This window comes from Rissa tridactyla, chromosome 5 (genome assembly GCF_028500815.1).
Source record: "Rissa tridactyla isolate bRisTri1 chromosome 5, bRisTri1.patW.cur.20221130, whole genome shotgun sequence".
In the NCBI taxonomy this organism is placed as follows: Eukaryota; Metazoa; Chordata; class Aves; order Charadriiformes; family Laridae; genus Rissa; species Rissa tridactyla.
In genome coordinates, this window is record NC_071470.1 from 77406416 (window position 1) to 77421603 (window position 15188).

Genomic DNA, 15188 nt, shown 5'->3' on the forward strand with positions numbered 1-15188 from the left:
CTATTCTATGATTCTGTAGGAGCTTCTGATGAGCTCAGGGCTGTAATTAAATGCACTTTTGTTTCCTTTTGGTTAACACAGTTTACTAGCTGATGTGTATAGGCAGCTGTTTACCAGAACCCTGTGTGTGCTTGCTGGCCATGGGTTGTGGTTAAGGTGTACAGTTAAAACTTAAAAGTCCAAGTTTTGACTTCACACAGTACTAGTTTTATTTGTGCATTCAGTTTTACCATGCTTTTCTTTCCCCCCTCAGGAAACAGGCTGTTTTATTGTCCCTGGCCCTCTCCGAGCCCTTCCCATCTCTGTGCCTGACCCCGCAGGCTCTTGTCCACTGGATTTTTGCCAGGACCCATGAGTGACCGTGGACAGATGCAGCACTGGCTGCTGGCTGCAATGTTTCCCGGCTGCGGGTGCTGCCTGCGCCCTGGCAGCTCCCCGGGGCTCTGCTGCGTGCCGGGCGTGACGGCCACTCGCTTGCAGGGCTGCCGGCGTCGGGGGAACCAGCTGACGTTGCGGCTGCTCCCACCGCTGGTGAGTGGGGACTTTGGTGGTGGCTGTGGTGACTTTGCTTGGGGCGCGGGAGAGAGGAGCGGAGCTCCTGGGCGTCTGGGGCCACTGCAGATCCCTTGGGTGAAGTCCTGGGGGCTGACACCTCCCTGCAGGACTCGGGGGAGCCCGGGGGGTGGCATGTGCTGTGTATGCCCCCTGGCCTGGGGAGTGTGAAGAAAATGCCCTTCCCTAACGATGACGTTGGTCGGTCTTTATCGTATGAAAGCGTATGGACTTTGCTGATCTGTACTAGGTCCCGTTCTACACCGCAGCGTGATGAGTGGTGTTTTACTGCGGACATGGGTGGTGTTTGTGCTGAAGTAAAACAAACTAAAGGACGTCCAGGCCCTGGATATGAAGACTTTGCTGTGTGGAAGCCGAGAGCTGTCCCTGAAGGACAACGGACACCCCAGGACATCCAAGGTAAAGCCAGCCCCTCGGACGAGGCTTTGAAACCCTCCCGGCATCGCCTGGTGTCAGAGGGAAGTGGCTCTGGCCAGACAGACTGCAGGGGCATCGGGATCCAGCCAAGCAGCGAGGATGCTGCAGAAATAGAGCTGCTGTGCCGGGATTTTCTGTGATCAGTAATGGGCAGGGTGGGTGCCAGTGAGCAGTGAAACGTGTTGGACCCGCACGTGTGAAGGGTGCGAGAACCCCGGGTTTGGGGAGCCCCAGTTTGGCTGGGACGCCTCATGTGCAGGAGTTGGTATTTCCTCCGGTGAGTCTGTGCTTTGTGTTCCAGCCTTTCTCCTCGGACGGCACGGGCCGAGTGCGGATGTACGGACCGGTGCTGGGCCCTGCTCTGCTCCTCTGCTCCGGGGCCTCACGCAGGCAGCCGCGGTGAGTTCTCTGTTTCCCTCTCCCCGGTGCGGGATCCCCCGCGGTGCCTGGCCAGGGCCCGTTAACTTTCCCGGCGGGTTTCGGCACCAACCCTCTGGGGTCCCCTCTTGGGGGCCAACGTCTGTGGCTCGGCCAGTGGGGCTGGGGGTCCTGGCAGCTCCCGATTTCCACCATGGGATCAGTCCTCACTCGATGACGCTGGCAGCTCCTGGGCCTTGCTCCCATCCATGTCCCCAGGGGAGGAGGGGACTTAGTGGGGCTGGGGGTCTCCTGGGGTGGCCGGTGACCCCTCCTGCTGCCAGGCTCCCTCCTCCTGGTGCAGGCACCAGCTGGTTTCTTCTCCGCAGCTCTTTTCCAGAGCGGCTGCTGGCAGGACAAACCCCTCCAGCCTGGCACAGGCTCTGCCAGAGCCAGGGAGAGCTTGGACCTCTGTTTGAAGCTGTGTATTTACCTAAAGTCTTTTTGTTTCAGTTCAAAATGTGCTGCGGTGGGAGCAGAGGCCGCTCCAAGGACCCGCCCCAGCTCCTGCAGCCCCGTCAGTGGACAGTGAAGCCGGGCACAGGGAGCGATGCCATCCCAGAGCTGCTGGTCCCTCGGGAGGTGTTGGTGGCCCCGGTGATGCCCGTGTCTGTGCCCATGTGCGGGGAAGGCTCATCGGGTGCCCGGGCCGAGGAGCGTGGCCCCGGGGCGTGGGAGGCCGTGCCCGGTGAGGTGAGTGCCCTGGGGCAGCGGGGAGAGGAGCCGGGGCCATGCGGGGGGACCAGGACACTTGGCTCCCGGGGATGGGGAGGGCACGTGCTGCTGGTGCTGGCCCCGGCCCCACCTTGGGGCTGCTGGAGTCGGTCTGTGACGCTGCTGCGTGGGCAGGTTTTCAGCCAGATGTGGCTGTCACCCACCCTTCTGGGGAGAAACAGGACATTTCTGGTGTCCCGTCCCCTCTCGGGTGTGCGGTGCCGGGCTGCTGCTGCCGAGGGTCCGGGCAGAGCTGCCCGTGCCTGGGCAACTGCAAGTTTGTCCGTCCCAGTGCCACCAGGAGCTGATTGTCCCATCTCTCTCCCTCTGCAGGGATGGACAGATGGACAGAAGACCCCCAGCCACACTGGGACCTGCGTGGGGTGAGGAGCCCTGGGAAGGAGCCGGGCTGCCTGCGCTGAGGCTGATGCTGCCACCTGCCCTGCGCCTGGCTGGGGACAGGGGACAGTGTGGCCTGCGCCCCCCCGGAGACCTGTGAGGACTGCAGCGCTCCAGGTCCGTACGGCTTCAGGTCGGTTCTTTGGGCCCCCATTTGTTTCGGGTCCAGCTCGGTTTGGGCCCCCGTTTGTTTCTGTTTGTTTGTGGGTTCACTCCCATTTGTTCCCATTTGTTCCAGGTCCAGCTTATTTGTGGCTCCTGTTTGTTTCTGCTCTGGTTCCAGTCCAGCTGATGGACGGCTCCAGCTCCATTCCAGCTCATGGATGGCTCTGGCTCATTTCAGCTCCTGTTTGCTGTGCCTCCAGCTCATTTGCACCTTCAGGTGAGTTATTTCTGCACCCATTTTGTTTCTGTTCCAGCTCATGGATGGTTCCAGCCCGTTTGCAGCCCCAGGTCATTGTTTCTGTCCTGCTTTCAGCTGGGGCACAGTTAATTTTCTGCACAGTAGTTTGTAGGGGGCTGTTTGGGGTTGTGCTGGAAACGGTGTTGATCACACAGCGATGTTTTACTTTCTGCACCCATTTTTTTGCAGGTCCAGCTCCTTGTGGGCTCCAGTTGGGTTTCATCTCCTGGGCAGTTTTGGCTCCAGCCCATTGATGGTTCCAGCTCGTTTTCGCCTCCAGCTCTTGGGTGGTTCCAGTTCTGGCTCCAGCCCCAGCCCATCACAGCTTGTGCTTGTTCAACTGCTCCTGGCTTTTGGCCAGGTCGTAAATCAATCACTGTCATGGCTTGTATATGAATATGAACTGTCATAATTGTACACGTGTTGCCTAATGAGCGTGTTTATTGTTCAATGACTAGTCCGGTGAATAAACAGTTGGACTCTCAAATGAAGTGGGAAAAGTGCCTTTTCGCCCAGAGACTATCTCAGACGTTTAATTCGGCCTGGTGCATGCCGGCGTCCCGCACTTTGGGGAACAACGCGACCGGACCCCCACCTCCGGCGGGGGTCCACGCACCCTGCCTACCCCCCCCTCCCGCCCGGGCCCCAGCGCCCTCCCACCCCCCTCTGCCTCCACCCGCCCAAAGTGCCCCCCTCCCGGGCCACGGTTTTGGGGCTGAAAACAGACGACTGAGCCTCTGTTTCCAAGTCCCAAAAACGCAGCACTTGGTCATTTTTCTGAGCCCAGACCCGCAGGACTCCGCTGGCATTTTCAAGCACAGAAAACGCACGACTTAGTCTTTTTTCTGGGCTGCGGAAATCCCCAGGGTCTGCCCCAAAACTGCCCCAGAGCTTGTTCCCAAACCCCCAGCTGGACCCAGTGGGAGACCCAAGCCCTGAACCATCCCCTGGTGCCCAGTTGAGCCCCAAAGCTGGGCCTGAGCCCAAACCACCCCCCGGTGCCTGTTCCTGAGCCCCAAACCTGCTCCACTGCCTGGTCCTGAGCCCTCAACAAGCTCCCAGTTCCCCGGTCCTGAGCCCCAAACTCTCCCCAGCGCCCGGTCCCGAGCCCTGAATCTCTCCCCGATACCCGGTTCTGAGCTCAAACCGGACCCGTTTCCCGGTCCTGAATCCCCAACCCCTCGCTGCCGCCCCGACACCCACAACCGGCCCGGCCCGGGGCTCCCGGCACCCAGCACCCACCGCTCAGCCCCGGCACCGGCTCCCGACTCCCCACAGCCCCGGACGAGCCACGAACGGGCCCGGACACGGGCGCTGGCGGGACGAGACGGGGGGACCCGCCAGGCGGACCCGGGGCGCCGCTCTCCGGCCCTCCGGGCTTTATTCCCCGGCGCCCCGAGCCACGACGGCTCCTCCGACGAGACCCCGGCAGCGCGGACGAGCCTCCGGGCCCGGCCTCGGTCCGACCCTCCTCCGCTGCCGGCCGCAGGCCGAGCCCCCCGCGCCTCACCTGGCCCCGCCGGGGGAGCCCAGCCCGGCCCGGCCGCTGCCGCCTCGGGGCCGCGGGCGGCACCGCCGGCAGAGAACGAGCGGAGAGAGAAGGGGGCGGCCGGCGCCCGGCGGGGCCCAAATACCCTCGGCCCCGCCCCGCGCACGCGCCCTGGGGCCCCCGCCCCCGCCCCAGGCCCCGCCCCGCGCACGCGCCCCGAGGCCCCGCCCCTCCCGCCCCGCGCACGCGCCCCGAGGCCCCGCCCCTCCCGCCCCGCGCACGCGCCCCGAGGCCCCGCCCCTTCCGCCCCGCCCCGCGCACGCGCCGCTTCTTCCGCCGGCAGAGCGGGGCCGGTGGGTGCGGACGCGGGGTCTTCTCCCGGGGCTGGTGAGCTGGGGACGGGGCTTGTGTTGCGGCTGAAGCTGCTGCTGCTGCGGCCGGTGTTGGGTCTGGGAGCGGGTCTGGGTCTCGCGGGCGCGCGGTGCCGGGTTCCGGGGCCGCGGCGGGGTCGGGGCTGGGTCCGGTCTGCCCCGAGCCCGGCCTGGCCGCCCCAGTCCCGGCGCCGCGGGCCGGAGGAGCCGCGCTGCGGGGTCGGGCCTGGCCTGGCGGGGAGCGGCCCCGGGGCCCAAGTCCGGCGCTGCCGGCTCCTGCCCGCCGGGCTCCGGGCCCGGCCCCGCGGGGAGCCGGGGGCTGCCGGGGCCGGGCACGGGAAAACGGCGGCGGCTTCGTGCGGGCGCGGAATAATAAAGGCTGGAAGCGGCGGCGGGGCGGGGGCTGGCCCCCTCCGGGGGAGGCGGGGCCGGGCTGTCGGTGCGAGCCCCACGGCGGTCCCGGGAGCCCGGGCTGCAGCCCCCAGCGGGGCCGGGGCTCTTGCCGGAGCCCCCCGAAGGCGGGACTCGGGCTGTGCTGCCCGGCCCGGACACGGGCACACGGGGCCGAGCCCCCGAAGGCGGCACTCGGTGGCTCTGCCGAGCCCCAGCACTGGCCGCAGGAGCCTTGTCTGGAGCCCACGCACCCCCCCGGGGCTGGGGCTCTGCTGCGAGCCCCCGCAGGCGGGCACTGACCTCTGTTCCTGAGCACCAACACACGGGGCTCGGTCCCTGTCTCTCAGCTCTAACACTGGCCACAGGAGCCCGGGCTGCAGCCCCCAAAGGCAGCCCTTGGTCTGTCTGTGGGAGCCCTGACACTGGCCCCATGAGCCAGGTTTCAGGCCCCCAAACACAGGGCTGGGTCTCTGCTGCCAGGCCCCAAAATGCAGCACTTTGTTTCTGAGCCCAAACCCTGACCAAATGAGCCCTGTCTCAAGCCCCCTGAACGCAGCACTTGGTCTCTGATCCCAAACACACAGGGTTTGGACTCCATTTCAAGCCCCCAAAATGCAGCACTTAGTCCCTCACTCTCCACCTGGCCAAATGAGCCTGGCTTTGACCCCTGCCACCAAAACGCAGCACTTAGTCTCTGTTTCTGAGCCCAAAACCTGACCAAGCGAGCCTGGTTTCAAGCCCCCCAAAACGCAGCACTTTTAGTCTCTGTTTCTCGGCTTGAACACTGGGCGAGTGAGCCTGGTTCAGAGCCCCCTCCCCAAAACACAGCACTTGGTCACTGTGAGCCTTAAATGGTCCCAGTTTCAGGCCCCCTCAAAATGCAGGACTTACTTAGTCTCTGTTTTTGAACCCAAAAACTGACCAAATGAGCCCTGTTGCAAGCCCCCCAAAACACAGCACTTACTTAATCTCGCCAACTGAGCCTGGGTTTGACCCCTGCCACCAAAACGCAGCACGCACTTACTTAGTCTTTTTTTGTGAGCTCAAAACCTGACCAAATGAGCCCAGTTTCAAGGCCCCCCCCCAAAACACAGCATTTAGTCACTGTGAGCCTTAAAGCGGCCAAATAGACCCAGTTTCAGCCCCCCTCAAAACGCAGGACTTGGTCTCTGTTTCTGAGCCCCCAAATGCAGGACTTAGTCACTCTGAGCCCTGAAGTGGCCAAATGAGCCCAGTTTCGAGCCCCCAAGACACAGCACCGAGTTGCCCTTTGTGAGCCCCAAAGCTGCCTTAGTGACTGTCCTGGTTGGCAGTAAAACAGCACCAATTCTCTGTTCAGTGACTTCACTTTTTAGCTAAGCCCCTTCCAAGGAGCTGAACTCTGAAGTCACCCATCTCTTCACCCCTCTCCTCGGGGAGAGCATCTCTCCTTTGTCCCGTGGCCAGAACGGCCCGAACCGCGACAGTGACCCCGGTGTCCAGCCCCCAGAGCGCAGGACTCGGTCTCTGCCCGGACACGCAGGACGTGGGCGACGTGTCCCGGCTCCGTGTGCCGGAGCCCCAAACCCGCCGGATTCACCCCGGGGTCGGGGTTTAACCCCAGCGGGGGCCGGGGGCCGCTCGCTCAACCCCCCCATCCAGGAGGGTGGGGAGAAGAGGGAGAAAAAGGAGGAAAAACTCGTGGGTTGAGTTAAGGCAGTTTAATAGCACAGTAACGGCAGAGAACATCATCATAACAATAATAATAAAAAATATAACAACAACAAGACCATCGGTACAAGGACACACACAATAACAATGCAATAACGACACCCACAAGAACAATAAAATATCGATCACAACAACAGCATCGGTCCAAGGACTCACACAAGGAAGCGACACAGCCCAGGCGGCTCTCAGCCCCCGGGGGCCGGTTGCCCGGCCCGTCCCCGCCCCGGCAGCCCCCGTTCCCATCCCGTCCCCGGTCGGACCGTTCCTCGCCGTGTTGCCGGCGCCGTTCCCGTCCCGCTGCCGGGAGAAGGGAGCTCCGTCCCGCCGAGCCGGTCCCGGCGCCCCCGGGCGGACTCGGGCCGTGCCGGAGCCGCTGTAGCCGCTGTCCCGGGCGGGAAGGCGGGACTCGCTGCCGGCTCCGCGCCCCGAGCCCGGCCCGGAGCCCCAGCCCCGGTTCCCGAGCGCCGCGGGGGGGAAGCGGGGCCGGGCCGGGCCGGGGGGCGGCTGCGGTCCGTCCCGGCGGGCGCCATTGCTGGGCGTGTGGGTGTGTTTCTCGCCCCTCCCACTCCTTTTATGGACATCGCCCCGCCCCCGAGAGCACCGGGCCCCGCCCCATGCGCGTCCGCCCCGCGGTCTTCCAGCACCGCCCCTTCTCCCCGCCCACGCCTCTTACGGACATTCCCCCCCGCCCACCGGGGGTCGCCCCGGGTCCTGCTGCCCGCCCGCTCCGCGCTGCCCGCTCCGCCCCCGGCCCGTGGCGTCACCAGCGTCACTAGGGCGTCACCAGCGTCACTAGGGCGTCACCAGTCACTCCCACCCCCGGTTGGCTGCGGACCGTGACGACACCGCGAGGGTGGGGCGGCGGGGGAACACCCGAGGGGGGAAAATCAGGGGAAATACACCCCACACCCCCCAACGCATTTATGGCATCATTTTTGACTCGGGTAACTCAGGGGAGAGAAATGGAAAGAGAAATAAACAATGGAAAGAGAAAAGTTGTGATGCTTCCCTTGATCCAGTGCCCACGGGGCCAGCAGGAAAAGGGGAAGAAAGGGAAAAGGGGAAGAAAGGGGAATAACAGTAGAAAAGTTGTGACACTTTCCTTTACCGAGGACCCACGGTGCAACCAAGAATAAAGGGAAAGAGAAGAGGGAAATGGAAACATAAAGAGAAAAGTTGTGACACTTTCCTTGACCCAGTGCCCACAGTGCAACCAGGGAAAAGGGGAAGTGGCCAAAAAGGGGAAAAAAGGTGGGGGGGCGGAAATGGCAAAAAGGGGGGTGGGATGGCAGAGCCAAGTGACCGCTGCCTGCCCTGCGCCGGCCTGTCCCAGCCTGGCCACCCCGACCCCTCCGGTGGCTCCTCTGTCCCCGGCCCCAGGCAGGAGAAATCCAGGGATTTCCCGGCCGGACCTGGGGGGTTCGGGGGGCAGACGCGATGCCCCCAGCCCCGAGTCACTCCCGGCCCCCATCAGCCGGGGGGGAGCTGAATGGGGGCCTTATTGATACCTGGCCTACAGTTATCCAGATCATAAATCTCCCCGGTTCTGCATTTCCAGCCGGAAAACGCATTTCTCTGCTCTGCGCAGAGACACGGACGGGCCCCGGCTGCCCCGGGCAGGTTTGAGCCCAGAACCCGGCTGCTTCCCCCTAGACCTTCCATCGGGGCTTGGAGCCTCCGTGTCTCCGGATTGACGTTCCTTGTGCCCCTGCCCTCGCTGGCAGAACCCGGGGAACCGGAGAGTCCTGGGCTGGGGAGAAACACGACCAAACCCTGGGGGCGACGCCGACCCCCGTCCCCGGGGAAAAGACGGAACCCAGCGGGAACCAGCTGCTGGGAAACCACCCAGAAGAACGACTTTCCCATGGCCCAGGGCCAGCAAATCCCTTCCCTCGCGCTCAGGAGAGCCACAACCAGCACAAATCGCCCCAAAGCATCGCCCTGAGTCACAATTCTACTTACAACTGGCCAACGCCACCAGCGAGGCTCTGGGCCACCCCACGGCCGGTCCCACAGCCCCAACGCGCCGCCCGGGGGCTCGGGGGGAGCCCGGGGCAAGTCCCCGCAGCCGGGCACGAGCCCGGCCGGCCCCGGGCACCCCCGGAGACCTCGGGGCGCCCAGAGCCACCTCGGAGCCAAGCCGGGGAGCAGGGCTGGTCTCCTCAGCGCGGCCAGGCCCCTCCCAGCCCCTCTGCGGGGCCCACGGGGACCCCCACGGCCAGCGCTGGGGACCCGCTGCCCCAGGAGGGGGACACAGGCTCCGGCCACCCCCGCCCCCAGGAGATGGGGGGCTTCAGGCAGCCCAGGGGAGGGAGGGCAGCCGCAAAACCAAGACCCTGGCAGGGTCAACAGCTCACCACCCCTCCCTGCACCCCCCCGGCCCAAAAGCACCCAAGCCCCACACCCGCCATCACATCCCCCCTCCACCCCCAGCCAAACCCCCCCCAGCTGAGGGTCATTTCTCATCAGCGTCAGCCAGGGAGGGCCCCCAGCTGTGGGGCTGCCCCAGGGGCTGCTGCAGCAGTGTAGGGGCTGGGAGAAGAGCAGGAAATGGGAGGGGGGGGGGGGGGAAGGAAAAAAAAAGGAAAAAAAAAGGGAAAAAAAAAAAAGAGAAAAAAAGGAAAAAAACTCAGGAAATATTTTTTTTAAAAAAAGGAAAAATAGTTGTAAAGAATAAAAAACGGGAAAAAATAAAAAACATTAAAAAAAAACCCCCAAAAACAGGTAAAAAAAGAAAAAGTGTAATAAGAAGGTAAAAATAAAGAATAAAAAAGGATGAGAAATAAGTAATAAGAAGAATACACTTAAATAAAACAAAAAAACAGAAAATGGAGAAAAAATAAAATTAAAAAAAAACACAAAAAGAAAAAGAATGCAATAAGAAAGCACAAAAATAAGTAGTGGGGGGGGGGTGCAAAGGAAGGGAAATGCACAGCAGACCGACCTGCCAGCCCCCGCCATGGACAGCCGCTGGTGGGGAAAAAAAACAGTGAAGGAGCAAAACTGCCCCTGCAAAGCTCCGGCCTAAGGAAAAAAACCCAAAATACTACACACACCGCCCCCCTCAATACCCCACAATGAAATCCTGCCAAAAAAAAGACCAGAAAAGGGGCAAAGCGGCAGCAAAAGGGCCCGGAGCCGCTGCAGAGCAGCAGGAGCAAAGCGCGGGGCAGGCGCTGGGCACGGGCGATGCCGGCTCTTCTTCTTCACCCCCTTTTATCCACAGAAAGGCAAACCCAGGCGCTTCCCTCGGCGTCCTCCCGGCACCAGGAACGCTGCCAGGCCGGGGCTTTTCCCCGTCTTTTGAGCCCTTTATAAAAGTCAAGGTTATTGGGGGGTGGGGTGGGGGGGGGTTGGTTCACCAGCAATGGCTACAAGTGCTTTTTGTGGAAACTAACAGGTTAGCGAGGAAACGCGCCCCTTTTGTTGTTCAATATGGACGGGGGATTTCTCCCAGCAGCACAGACTGCTCCCATCGCGTCCTGGGTTGGTTGTTTTTTTTTTTTTTTTCTAATTATTTTCCCCTGCACGTGCCGGGCCGCGGAGGCGTAAAAAAGAGCGAGGACGCGGCACGGGCCGGCGAGCTCTGTTTGCCAGGAGGCCGTTATCTCTGCTCCCACGCACATGTGGTTTTTTTTTCCCAGCACCGAAAAAGCAAAGTCTGAGGCCCCTTAAAGACGCTTTTGGCCTTTCCTGCGGACTTTTTATTTCAGGTGAGAGCGAGCTCAGCGTTTGCCTTTGCCCGCAGGGGTCTGGGCGAGCTGCTGGTGTGGTTTGTTTTTTTTTTTTCCCCTCATATTTTGACTAACTTTGGCTTTTATCCCCTCCGCTAAGGACCCATCCCCTGTACTAAGTGGAACCTTCCAGGCGATTCCGGGTCCCTGCGGATGGGAGATCACAAAAGCCCCTTGGGGCTGTCAAAATGCATTTCCTTGGGCTGGGAAAGCATTCTCTCAGTGTTACGCAGCTCTCCTACGCCGTGGTCGGTGATTTTGAGTCTTTCCCAAGGCATGGGGACCTGGGAGCCTGTTAAAGTCATTTGGGATTGGTACCGGGATGTATAAAAACAATAAAATAAATTAAAAAAAAAAAAAAATCCTCTTGCACCCTTTTGAGGGCGACTGTAGCGTAGAAGGCTGGGTATCTGGGGCCAGGACCTGCGTACCATGAAACGCATAACATTAATTTGTTTAAATGCGTTACTGTAATTATAATATTGTATTATAATATTATGATTTCATTGTGAAATGCAAAGCAGTCATTCTCAACAGAGGGAAAGGAGTAGCCGTGACTCTTCCCTGCGGAGTAAATCACTCTCCTTTTACACGCCTGTACGTTTGGCTGGATTATCCATCAAATTTCAAAGGGGTTTTCAGACTTTCCTCACAACGCGGCACACGGGTGAAAGTCACAGGCTGGATTACTGTGCGCTGTACCCGCAAGAAATGCCGTAACCCCCCCCCGTAAAATGAATCCCGAGTGCTGCCAAACAGGCTCTCGCTCCTCCCGAAGCGCCGCGTCTCCTTCGGCGGCCCCCGGGGCTTCCCCTCTCCATCCTGCCCCAGGCCTCCTGCCCTGCAGCACCCGGTGGCCCCTCTCGCCATCCTCTGCCCCCCCAGGTTGGATGTTTTGCTGGGTGTGAGCTCTTTCCAGACTGTGCTGAGCGCCCCCCCCCCCACGAAGCGCTGTCAGCATCCCTGGGCCTTCGCTCGGCTCCAGAGGGAACGGGGATGATGCTAAAACCGTCCTGGTCCCGGTAGAGGACAACTCTGCTGGGCAGGTTACAGCGATGGAGACCCCCCACCCCCCCGCTTCGGGGCTGTATAACCTTTCTTTCTTCCTATTTCTCATTCTTTGTGAAGGCAACATTTGCAAAGCCCTTGGTTATCGCTGTAGAAAAAGCAACCACAGAAAGCGTCTTCCCAATAGTTGAGGCTTGCTCTGAACACCTGGTTGAAAAGTAGGGTTATGGGCTTATTTTTTCCTGGTCACCACCTGGTTTCCCAAGGAAACGCGGCTAAAAAGAATAATTGTTCGTTGGGTACGGTCCACGTCGGACCCTGAATGCGTCTAGTGGCCCACAGCGACTTTATTCATTTGTCACGACTTCTGCGAGGGAGAGGAGGGTAACACAATAGACACGCCGTCAGGTTTTGCAACCGGAGGCCTGGCCGAGCACCTGCGGTGCTGTGATGCGCTGCTGCGTTACCGAGGTCATTGAAAGCAGGCTCAGGAATCCTTCAGCCACCTCGAAAAAAAAAAAAAAATTAAAAAAAAAAAAAATCCCTCTGGATAAAGAACCGTGGTGAGATGGTCAGAGAAGAGACGCTTTCGGAGCCGGTGCTGTTACCAAAGCCAGGTCTCTGCTTCGTTTATAACCGTACGCTAACTGAAATGTTGTTTCCTGCTAAACCGTCTCGCTGGGTGAGAAAAACAGCGAATTACTGACCTACTTCATGGGTGAGAAAATAGTTCAGTCACGGAGCTGGTGTTACAGGTGGTGCCAATGAGGAGACAGCCAGAAGGCGCTCATCGCCAAGGATGGGACGCCAAGAAGGAGTTAATGGCTTCAAGGTTCGTTTATGCGCCACGTATGTGCTCCTGTACCAATTAGGACAGGGCTGGGGTCACCTCCAGGGACATCCTCATCGTCCTCAACAAGTTGGCAAACTCGGAGTAAACGTTTAGTGCCCCGAGATGACTCGATACCTCAGAAGGACGACGTGAGGAAGGCTCTCCTCGCCCAAACCACCGCCGAGACGCTCACACTTCATGCGGAAGTGGTTTTGCCGACGCGGCAAAACTTAATACGCGTGTGCAAAAAGGCTCAGGGGTCGTTCCTCACGAATACGTAATCCCGGCTGGAATTATGCAGTAGGTAGGCGGAACACTGAGACTATTCTGTGTATAAATAACGAACGGGTGAACATCCCTGGTAAGATGTGCTGGATTTGTGTGTACGACGCCGAAAAATGTGTTTTCGGTCCCCCCCCCGCCGTTTATTGTCGGTCACCTGGGTGCTCGGCAGGCACAGGCACTGCTTTCCCCCCCAGTAGACCAGAAAAAAAAAAAAAATTAATATTTCCCAGGCTATAAATGAATTAGAGAGGAGAACAGCTTTTGTGCTTCACAGGTAGGGAAGGACCCTGCGCGCGTGCGCCTGTAAATGGAATACACGCGTACTTTAAGTTCTAAAATTCGGAAGGAGGGTGGGGGGGGCGAGTTTCTCGCCGATACCGGCGTATTGGACCTCCAAAATTTGTGGGAGTTTTTCTTGTGTTTCATTTTTTTTCTACTAAACGCTGATGAGGGGGCTGCGCTCCTGTGGCTGGTCGATAGAAGGCTTGTGCCGTGCCAGCCACTGGAGGTTAACTCTACCTGGCCTCAGGAAGGTTCAACCGGCTTTTATACGTTTTATTTTATTTTAATTGCCCCCGTTCCTGCAGGTAGCACTGGAGGTAGTTAATACATATCGGTCTCTGCCAGTACCAGACACAGAGGGAAGTGTGGGGAGGTGAGGCTGGCGTCTCCTGCCCCTTTGGGAATGACGTTGGGTTGGAACGGCTGGAGGAGAGCCCTCCAACTGCTCCTCATGTTCTCCTCAGTGAGTGTGGTTTTCCTGGGGCTGGACATGTTGGGGTTTTGGTGTTTATTTTGGTTATTATTAATTCATTCATTTCTTCTGTAGTGACCACAACCAGCTGGGCAGAGCTATGGAGAAGATGTGGTCCTCCAGATGCTCCTCCCGTTCTCCTCAGTGTGTGTGGTTTGACCGGGGCTGGACGCGTTGGGGTTTTGGTGTTTATTTTGGTTATTATTAATGGCTCCTGTAGTGACCACAGCCTGCTGGGCAGGGCCAGGGAGAAGACGTGGTCCTCCAGATGCTCCTCAAGTTCTCCTCTGTGCGCGTGGCTCGTCTGGGGCTGGAGGTGTTGAGGGTTTTGGCGTTTATTTTTATTAATTGCTCAGACCTGCTGATTAGCACAGGGCCGGGTTTTTTTTATTTCTGTTCACTGTTAGTGAATGAGAAAAAGGCTGAGATCGACTCCCCTCACTTCTGTTATTTCCAGGAGCAGTCCTTTAAGTGACTTGGATTCATTTATTTCTCTAGATCTTTTTTCCCTCACCTCGATACTCTCCAATTGGAGAGTCGGGACAGCATCCCGTGGAGCAGGGAGGACTGGGCGCAGCCCGTGTTTTTACGGACGCCTGGTTTGAAGGACTGAAGGATTATTTTACTGCCTTTTCAACCAACGAAGTGTGTTGACCGAAGCTAGAGGGGGCTCCACAGTGAGAGCGCTCGTTTCTACAGCGTTTTAAAAGGTGCCCTGACAACGAACAGGCTGTCTCTCATCTGACTGTGGGGGGAACGCGCTGTTTGGACCCAACGGATGAGAAAAGGACTCGCCGGCACGAGTATCGCAGTGGGACATCCCTCCCCTGCTCTCCTCATTCCCCAGGTTATCGCTTTCCCTGCTCTCTCCCTGCCTTCCTCTGTCTCCGGGATAACGCTTTTCCCATGGCCTCGCCCTGTTGGAGCCAGCGATGTAATTCGCACGTTTTCCTTTTGGCTTTCTAAAAACTGGGAGGGGGAAAAATAACCTCTCCCTTTGTGCTCGTCGTCTTCTCCGGAGCCAAGACCAAACCGGTCCCTCGGCCCCCCAGCCACGTCTCCTTGTCAGGCTGAAACACGGGCTGGAAGCCAGATCCCACCTCAGATCAGTGGAGCTTTCCGGGCCGAAGGGATGTCTCAGCCGTGACAGAAAAAGCTAAAAACACACCTGGGGTCCGTTCTGTGTCGGGGAAGAGGGAGACGTTGGTTCGGACCTGCACGCCGAGCTGCGAAGCACCGTTCCTGATCTGATCGCAGCGTGTTTGACAGCCCTGAGGTGTCTCTGGTGCTCTGCCCTGGTTTTTTGCCCTCTCACGGGGCCGGGATAGTTTTTAGCATCCCCATGAGGTGAGCAAGCGGTTTGCTGTAACGTTCTGGTCATCGCGTCCCGCCGTGCAGATGTTCCTGCACAGCCCTGATGGCGTGACCCAGCCATTTCTTGCAGCTCCCGCTCAGATCTGCCTTCCTCCCGTTGGCCTGCACGGAAGGAAGGGTTGCGTTCTATCGCTCGGCACCGGCAGGATGCTGGGAAGGGGTCTTTCTAGCCGAGTGGAAGGGTTTGGTTGCCCACCTCTGGGCTCAGAGACAAGAGGAGGACGTGGCGGCTTGTGGGGCGCTTTCTGGAGCTTTTCTCCTACCTCACAACCAATGAGTCAACGTCTCGTTTCCCGAAGGCGCAAAGGGAAGCTC

The 15188-nt window shown here is 59.5% G+C and overlaps 1 long non-coding RNA gene across 3 annotated transcripts; it reads left to right on the top strand.

The window, feature by feature from the left end:
• Positions 1-256: 256 nt before the first annotated feature.
• On the top strand, positions 257-3410 carry LOC128910296 (uncharacterized). Of its 3 annotated transcripts, none has more exons than XR_008466684.1 (7): positions 257-531; positions 803-972; positions 1292-1389; positions 1861-2100; positions 2455-2653; positions 2759-2902; positions 3113-3410. It is a non-coding gene; the product is annotated as an uncharacterized LOC128910296 (long non-coding RNA). The 3 variants fall into 3 exon arrangements; XR_008466683.1 differs by having other exon boundaries at positions 260-531; positions 2455-2637; XR_008466685.1 differs by having other exon boundaries at positions 260-531; positions 2455-2637; positions 3158-3170.
• The last annotated feature ends 11778 nt before the right edge of the window (positions 3411-15188 follow it).